This window comes from Glycine soja, chromosome 15, assembly GCF_004193775.1.
Source record: "Glycine soja cultivar W05 chromosome 15, ASM419377v2, whole genome shotgun sequence".
NCBI lineage: Eukaryota > Viridiplantae > Streptophyta > Magnoliopsida > Fabales > Fabaceae > Glycine > Glycine soja.
In genome coordinates, this window is record NC_041016.1 from 38,383,902 (window position 1) to 38,393,200 (window position 9,299).

General features: G+C 40.6%; 1 non-coding gene across 1 annotated transcript; it reads right to left on the bottom strand.

Moving 5' to 3' along the window:
- Window positions 1-8,987: 8,987 nt before the first annotated feature.
- Window positions 8,988-9,094, bottom strand: LOC114388841. Its single transcript, XR_003661630.1, has one exon. It is a non-coding gene; the product is annotated as a small nucleolar RNA R71 (small nucleolar RNA).
- Between the last annotated feature and the right edge of the window lie 205 nt (window positions 9,095-9,299).

The window sequence follows — 9,299 nt, forward strand, 5'->3', positions numbered from 1 at the left end:
AAGTCTCAGGTTTTGATGAAGAGGCCATAGGCCAGCTACTATGCTCCCTAGGACATGATTTTGCATGGAGCGTGATAGGGAGGTGCATGGGGATCATGCGCACTAGCATGACCACTTTGACCCAGATCTGGATGACACTTCTGCTTAGCAACATCCTTCCCAGTGACCATAATTCTGATCTCCCGCTGCCTAAATGCCAATTGGTCTACGCTATCCTGACCCAGATCAGTGTTCATGTAGCATAACTTATCTTGGATGCCATCTACCAATTTGTAGGTATTGCACCTCCGAGACACCTAGTGGACCCAAAGAAGTCCAATAAGGCACTGAGATTTCCAACATTGATCAAGGCAGGCACAATAACTGGGATAAGACCAGCAGCAGCAGCCGGCAATAGATGCACCTCCATCGCCTCCACATCAGCCACCGTCCCTAGAGTCCATCTCGACTCACATGTAGAGGATGGAGCTCCAAATGCATGCATACATGCAGCATTTGGCTGACCAGTAGTCGGCAAACCGTAGAGGCCAGGTGTAGTTGAAAGATAGCTTCTATCAATATACATTGCACCAGCAGCGCCAAGACCCCAACCCTTACCCGTGGCCTACTCTCGAGCAGTTCAAAGCCACTGCCGCATGGTTGGGTACAGGCCAAATTTTTAGGGAGGTGCAGGTCCCACAAAGGCCCAAGCAGATGAAGATGGAGCTAAGAGGGATGGAGATATGGAAATGTGATGGATTTCTTCCTTTGAGGAGACTGAGCCTCCCAACCGGGACCTTCTAAAGTTGTGAACTTGTCTTTATCTTCTTTATCACTTTTAGTACTTTATTATGCTATTTCGTTGTGATGTTTGTTTGAAGGAAAAAAAAACGAAGGAACTTATGCGTGGTTTCGTTTCTATCTTCGCGCGCCCTTTGATTTTAAATAGTGTAGTCTCGGATTACAATTTTGTGTAGGTTTCAAAATTTTTCTAAAACTAACATGCTTTTAAAAGGGAACAATCACTGGTACTTGTCAAAAAGTTTGTAGATCAGAACACAACAAAAGGGTTTTGAAAAAGAAAAATGTGTATCTTGAGGATAAAAATAATGAAGGACTTTCCCGAAGACCAAAGCAGACTCAGATGTTTTGCATGGACTTGATAAAAGAACAATTTTTGAAACACTTATTTGATATGATTATGGAAACAGACCCTAAGCCTAATGATTGTGTTACCATAAATTTTATATTGAGTGTCCGCATGGATATGTTCTACGATTGATTTTGCCTAAATTTCTAATTGTCATAACATATGATTCATGGAGGTGATATGAGCATTCCTTCTTTCTAAGCCATTGGCCAAACAACTATCCCAATATACATTATTTTCTACCATTTGCAAGCCTTTTGGGCCAGACATTTGATTTTTACCAGAACCCTGACCAAGGATGAAAGTTTCCTACCTTACCCTAGGATAAGAGAGCAGGGGTATCTTCCAAGGGAGATTTCTACCATCTTTTGCTTAGTCGTGGATTTTTGAAGGAAGTTAAATGTTCGTAAAAAAAAAGAAGAAAGGAAAAGAAAAAATTAAAGAAAGGAAAAAGAAAAATCAATCAAAAATGGAGAAGAGGAAAAGGAAAATAGAAAAGAAAAACAAGTTCTTTGGAACAAACAATGTCTAAACCATGTATAGAGTTATTCTAAAGAGTAAAAAGGAAGGGGAATGATAGTAACATGGTCAAGACATGAGGGGATAGGAAGTGATTGCCCGTTTAAGTTATTAACCAAATCTTTATGCCTGCTCTCCAACTCACACCAAAAAAAAAAAAGACCAGAGCAACCAAAGCCAAAATTTCCTACAAGTCCAACCTTAAAAAGTCCTATTGATCCATGAAGATTATGTACATTATCCTTGATTTGATGGGAAATAACTTGCAAAATCAATTTGACATATCTGTGAATGGGAATTGAGATGAAACACTTGCCTGTGTGAAGCTTTATACACCTTTGAGCGGTTTTCCTCTACTCATTTGAATTCAGTGTTTCTTTTAATGCTCCTTTAGAAATGAAATGCAAAATGTCTTAATCTCAGTATTGGTCATGAGAAATTCTATCTTTGTGCTTTCATTCCTCATTCGTCGCATTATTTTTGAAAAAAATGTGTGTTGTTCTGATCAGCTTGGGGGTTTGTTTCTTTACCAAGCGTGTTTTCATTTTAGTGAAAGTTTTCAGAGGCTTCAATATCTTTTGTCTTTTACATTTACAAGACTTTAATGTCTTCAGTCTTTCACATTTACAAGACTCCAATGTTTTCAGTCTTTACATTTCAAGGACTTCAATGTCTTTTGTCCTTTACATTTTAAAGACTTCAATGTCTTTTGTCTTTTACATTTTGAAGACTTCACTGTCTTTTGTCTTTACTTTTCAAAAACTTCAATGTCTTTTGTCTTTTACATTTCAAAGACTTCAATGTATTTTGTCTTTACATTTCAAAGACTTCAATATCTTTTGTCTTTTACATTTACAAGACTTCAATGTCTTTTGTCTTTTACGTTTTTCAAGACTTCAATGTCTTTAGTCTTTACATTTACCAGACTTCAATGTCTCCTGTCTTTTACATTTCAAGACTTCAATGTATTCAGTCTTTACATTTACAAGACTTCAATATCTTCAATCTTTTACATTTCAAGACTTCCATGTCTTCTGTCATTTACATTCCCAAAGACTTCAATGTCTTTTATTTTGTTATGCAAGACTACAACATCTTTTGCTTAATACTTTTGATACTTCCATGTCGATATCCGTTTGTTCTTTTTACAGGTTTCACTTCCTTGGTTTTTTCGAGTTGCCGGTCAGATAGCAAGATCGCTCGAATGAAATTAATGTCCTTACAAAAGTGACAGGGCGGTGCCATGGAGGTATGGCGTACAGAGATCCGATGAAAGTCAAGACGTGTCCTTCATGTGTATTGGGGCTAGCATGCTGACAGCTAAGGTCACGAATATTTCCGGTATGAATGGCATGACGCGTAGTAGGTGTATTTTTGCTCCTCCCAACAAAGTCAAATGACAAGGGAAAGGAGAGGGAGGATGTGGTCAAAAGGGAGAAAGTAGGCCCTGTGACGAATAACAAGGCCCCTGTCAAAAAGCCCATGGAGGAAGAGGACAGTTTTAGCAAGAAAGAGATATCTGCCGAGGAAGCAACAGAATTTTTGAGAATCATTCAGCACCTTGTACATGAGGTGCTTGCCTGGGAAAGGTTGCTAAGGTTCTTGTGGACAATGGTTCTTCTCTCATTGTCATGCCTAAAACAACATTAGACAAATTGTCGTTCGACGTCTCGTACATGAGGCCAAGCTCTATGGTGGTCAGAGCCTTCGATGGCAGTTGTCGTGATGTGAGAGGGGAAATTGATCTTCCGATCCAGATTTGCCCATGCACATTTCAAATCACCTTCCAAGTCATGGACATAACTCCCTCTTACAATTGTTTGCTAGGTCGACCCTGAATCCATTCTACTGGGGTGGTCCCATCATCTTTGTGTCATAAATTGGAATTTGTGGTGGGGGGTCAGCTTGTTGTTGCTTCAGGTGAGGAGGACATACTAGTAAGTTGTCCATCTTTTATGCCTTATGTTGAAGCAGCGGAGGAGTCACTAGAAATGTCATTTCAAGCATTGGAAATTATGAATAGTGCTTATGTGGAGTCTCCTTCGATACAACCACGTTTGTCTGATACCTCTTTGATGGTATCTCGAGTTATGCTAAAGGATGAGTATGAGCCTGGAATGGGTTTGGGCCGGAATGGTGGTGGCGCGGTAAGCCTGTTGTAGATTGCTGAAAATCGTGGGAGGTTTGGTTTGGGGTACAAGCCTACAAGTTCTGACAAAAGGAGGATTGCTTTGGAAAGGAAAAAGAAAAGCTTAGCTCATTTACAAGGGCAAGGACCCCAAGTGGAGAGGATCCTTATTTGTCACATCAATGAGAGCTTTGTGAGTGCAAGGTGGATGCATGAAGGCCAGGTTGCTATGCTGGATTAAGAGACCAATCAAGATCAGCCAAACTAGGTGCACCATGTTCCCCAGACTTTGAATTGAAAAATTGGCAGATCATGGAGCAACCAAAGATTTATGTTTCGAATTCGATGTAATCAAGTAGTTTGGATCCTATTGTCGTGCCCAGGCTTTAGGGGTTACCTTTTTGTTGGGAATTCTCTTCTTTAATATTCCAGTGACCATTAATATACAACCTTTTATTGATATATTCCCTTTTTGCACCTTTGTCCATTTCATTTCTCTGCATATTTATTTTCATTGCGATTAAATGATTTGCCGCATATCCGATAATGAGTCCTGTGAAAGTAGCGATACTGAGGACCTGGATGTTGACTTTGAGCAACTAGTCAATCAAGTCGAGGAGGAAGAAGATGAGGATTGGGGATTCCCCCCAAATCTGAGAAGAATAGTGGAACAAGAAGAAAGAGAGATAAAGCCACATCAAGAAGAGACTGAGGTTGTTAACTTGGGCACTAGTGAAGAGAAAAAGGAAGTCAAGATTGGCACTTGTGTGTCCGCTAATGTCCGAGATGAGTTAGTGGCTCTGTTGTGAGACTACCAAGACATCTTCGCTTGGTCTTACCAAGATATGCCTAGTTTGAGCTCAGAAATTGTGCAACACAGGCTACCATTGAATTACGTGTGCTCCCCAATCAAACAAAAGTTTAGGAGAATGAAGCCTAAAATGTCCTTAAAGATAAAAGAGGAGGTAAAGAAACAATTTGATGTTGGGTGTTGGTCGTCGCCCAGTACCCAGAATGGGTTGCCCATATTGTGCTAGTCCCAAAAAAGGATGGAAAGGTGTGAATGTGCATGGACTATCGAGACTTAAATCGAGCCAGTCCAAAGGATAACTTCCCTTTACCGCACATTGACGTTCTCATGGATAACACGGCCTGTTATGCCCTATTCTCTTACATGGATGGATTTTCGGGTTATAATCAAATAAAGATGGCACCAGAGGACATGGAGAAGACAACTTTCATTACTTTATGAGGAACCTTATGCTAAAAGGTAATGTCGTTTGGATTGAAGAATGCTGGAGCAACATACCAGCGGGCCATGGTGACATTATTCCATGACATGATGCACAAGGAGATTGAGGTCTACGTGAACGATATGATCACAAAATCAAGAATGGAAGAGGAGCACCTAGTCAATTTGCAAAGGTTGTTCAGGTGATTATGTAAATACAGGTTGAGATTGAATCCCACAATGTGTACATTTGGGGTAAAATCCGGAAAGTTGCTCGATTTTGTTGTTAGCCAAAAGGGGATAGAGGTGGATCCGGATAAGGCGAAAGCATTTCTCGAGGTGCCCGAGCCGCGTACAAAAAAGCAAGTTTGGGGTTTCTTGGGGAGGTTGAACTACATCGCTAGATTCATATCGCAGCTAACGACCACTTGTGAGCCTCTTTTCAGACTGTTGCGTAAGAATCAGTCTATTAAGTGGGACGATGATTGTCGGGTAGCATTTGAAAGAATTAAATGGTGTTTGATGAATCCTCTTGTGCTCATACCACTAGTTCCTGGAAGACCTCTTATTTTGTACATGGCAATGTTAGATGAGTCAATGGGGTGTGTGCAGAGGCAACATGATGAATCCGAAAAGAAAGAACGGGCCATTTATTATTTGAGCAAGAAATTCACAGCATGTGAGATGAACTACTCGTTATTAAAAAGGACATGTTGTGCCTTGGCATGGGCAACTCACCATTTGAGGCAATATACGTTGAGATACACTACTTGGTTGATATCCAAAATGGATCTAGTCAAGTACATCTTCGAAAAGCCCGCTCTCACTAGGAGAATAGCTTGATGGCAGGTTTTGTTGTCAGAGTTTGATATTGTTTATGTCACCTAGAAGGTAGTAAAAGGGAGCGCCTTGGAAGATTATCTAGCTCAACAACCCATAAGTGATTATCAACCTATGCATCCAAAACTCCCTGACGAGGATATTATGGCCCTGTTTTAGGAAGAAGGTGAAGATGAAGACAAAGATAAGTGGATTGTATGGTTTGATGGTGCGTCTAATGCACTGGGTCATGGAATTGGGGCAGTGTTGGTTTTTCCAAACAAACAATGTTTGGCTTTCACAGCTAGATTGTATTTCGATTGTACAAATAATATGGTGAAGTACGAAGCATGCACCCTAGGGATCCGAGCAGCAATCGACTTTAGGGTCAAGTTGCTCAAAGTGTTCAGAGACTCGGTGTTGGTAATTCATCAGCTAAAAGGTGAATGGGAGACCAGAGACCACAAGTTGATACCTTATCAGGCTTACATCAAGGAATTGATGGGACTCTTTGATGATATATCATTTCTCCATATTCCTAGAGAGGAAAACCAAATGGCCGACGCTCTTGCCACTCTATCGTCCATGTTCAAAGTGAGCCCTCACGGAGATTTGCCATGCATCGACATCAAATGTCGTGTTAAGCCTGCACACTGTTGTTTGATAGAGGAAGAGGAGGATGGTAAGCCTTGGTATTTTGATATCAAATGATACATCAAAGACAAGGAATACTCGCCCAAGGCCTCTGACAATGACAAGAGGACATTACGAAGGTTGGCAGCCAGTTTCCTCCTGAGTGGGGATGTCCTATATAAAAGAAACCATGATATGGTATTGCTTTGGTGTGTTAATGCAAAGGAGGCTGAGTAGATACTATTGGAGTTGCATGAAGGATCCTTTGGCACCCATGTCAATGGGCATGCCATGGCTCAAAAGATTATGAGAGTCGGGTATTACTGGATCACCATGCAGAGTGATTGTTGTGTTCACGTGAGAAAGTGCCACAAGTGCCAAACCTTTGCGGATAATGTTAATGCTCCACTTACACCGTTGAAGGTGTTGTCAGCACCGTGGTCGTTCTTGATGTAGGGCATAGACGTGATTGGGGCTATCAAACCCAAGGCTTCAAATGGGCATCGTTTCATCTTAGTCACCATTGATTACTTCACCAAATGGGTGGAAGTGGCCTCATATACTAATGTGACTAGGAAAGTGGTGGTCAAATTCATCAAGAAAGAAATAATTTGCAGATATGGGTTGCCCAGGAGGATCATCACTGATAATGTCACCAATTTGAACAACAAAATGATGAAGGAAATGTGTGAGGATTTCAAAATCCAATTACATAATTCAACTCCTTATCGGCCCAAGATGAATGGGGCAGTGGCCGCCAACAAAAATATCAAGAAGGTTGTTCAGAGGATGACAGTGCCATACAAGGATTGGCACGAAGTGCTACCCTTCACATTGCATGGTTATCGAACTTCTGTACGCACTTTTACTGGGGCAACCCCATTCTCTTTGGTGTATGGAATGGAAGTTGTGCTCCCTTTTGAGATGGAGATTCCTTCTTTGAGAATTCTAGCAGAGTCAAGATTGGAAGAAGCGGAATGTGCTCATTTTTATCATTTGGGCCTACTTGACTAATTTTGTGTTTTAATTTAATTTCAGGAGAATTATAAGCAATTGGGTTTGGATCCGGAATTGGGCTGAACTGGCTTGGACTTGAAGAGAGCAGACAATTTTATTTGTCGTCCAGTTTTATTTTATTTCGTTTTTGGGCTGTATTTTTGTAATTGGGCCACCCAGACCTTATTGGGCCCAATAATCAGATTTGTAAGCTTTAGGGCCTAGTGACCTTTAGTGAGCCCAGCTGCTAGGGTTTTAGGTGGCCGGTTACTATTCACATAGAGAGACATTGTAGGGTTTCATTTTCAATTTTCAGTGTTACTGTTCACGCGCATGGTACTGTTCACGTAGCAACTCCATTTTCGTTTTCTGCTTCAAGTTCCAGTTTCGTTTTCTGCTTTTAATTCCAGTTTCATTTTCATTTCTGTCTTCTAATTTCAGTTCGTTTTATGCCTTTGATTTCCTTTTCGTTTCTACTGTTAATGGAAGGCTGAATCTCTAGTGTTGTTTTCTCTTGAGGATTAAGCATAGCTCTCTTTGAGGTTTTGTTATTAATATTAAATTCTGATAAGTTTTTCCCCTTCACCAATTATTCTGTATTTGTTGCTGATATTAATCCATGCATGCTTAATGCTTGATTAATTGTCTCTGTGCTTAATTAACGTTCATGCTTAATGGACATGTGAGAGGGATTAATTGGTGTATGTGTTGCTTAATCACATAATGACAACCTTGTGTTAATTTTTGCTTAGTAAATTAATTTCGGGTTGGATTAAGTGGTTGAACTGATTAGGGATAAATTCTCGTAACCTAGGATAAGAGACTTGTTTTTTAATCAAGAGGAAACAACATGTTTTAGATTTGTTATTTTTTTAATTCTCGTAACCTAGGATAAGAGACTTGCTTTTTACCCCTAGTGTTTGTTTGAGAAATACATGATTTGTTGCATATAGTGCATGACTAGGGGCAATCCAGGTGATTTACAACCCTTTGATCCTGAAATAGATAGAACCTTTCATAGATTAGTTAGGCATAGTGTGCATCCTGATCATTTTGAGCATTTTGAGCATTCCGTGCATTTTGAGCATTCTGTTGCTGGTGATTCTAAACATTCTGATTTTGAGTATTCGGCTGCTAATTTTCATACTGAGAACATGGCTCAACCTCTACCTCGTGAGAGGACTCTCAGGGAGATGGTTGCACCTGACTTCACTTGTGAAAGCTTATGCATTCAATATCCTAATGAGGATGTTCCATATGTTCTCAAGACTGGACTAATACATTTGCTGCCCAAGTTTCATGGTCTTGCAGGTGAAGATCCTCATAAGCATCTTAAGGAGTTACATATTGTCTGTTCCACCATGAAGCCCCCTGATGTCCAGGAAGATCATATCTTTCTAAAGGTTTTTCCTCATTCTCTGGAGGGAGTGGCGAAAGATTGGCTGTACTACCTTGCTCTCAGGTCCATTTCCAGTTGGGATGACCTTAAGAGGGTGTTCTTGGAGAAATTTTTCCCTTCATCTAGGACCACTGCCATCAGAAAAGACATTTCAGGCATCAGGCAACTTAGTGGAGAGAGCTTGTATGAGTACTGGGAAAGATTCAAGAAATTGTGTGCAAGCTGTCCTCACCACAAGATTTCTGAGCAACTCCTTCTGCAATATTTCTATGAGGGACTTAGCAACCTAGAGAGGAGTATGATTGATGCTGCCAGTGGTGGAGCTCTTGGTGATATGACTCATGTTGAGGCTAGAAATCTGATTGAGAAGATGGCTTCCAACTCCCAACAATTCAGTGCAAGAAATGATGCTATTGTCCTTAGAGGAGTCCATGATGTGGCCACA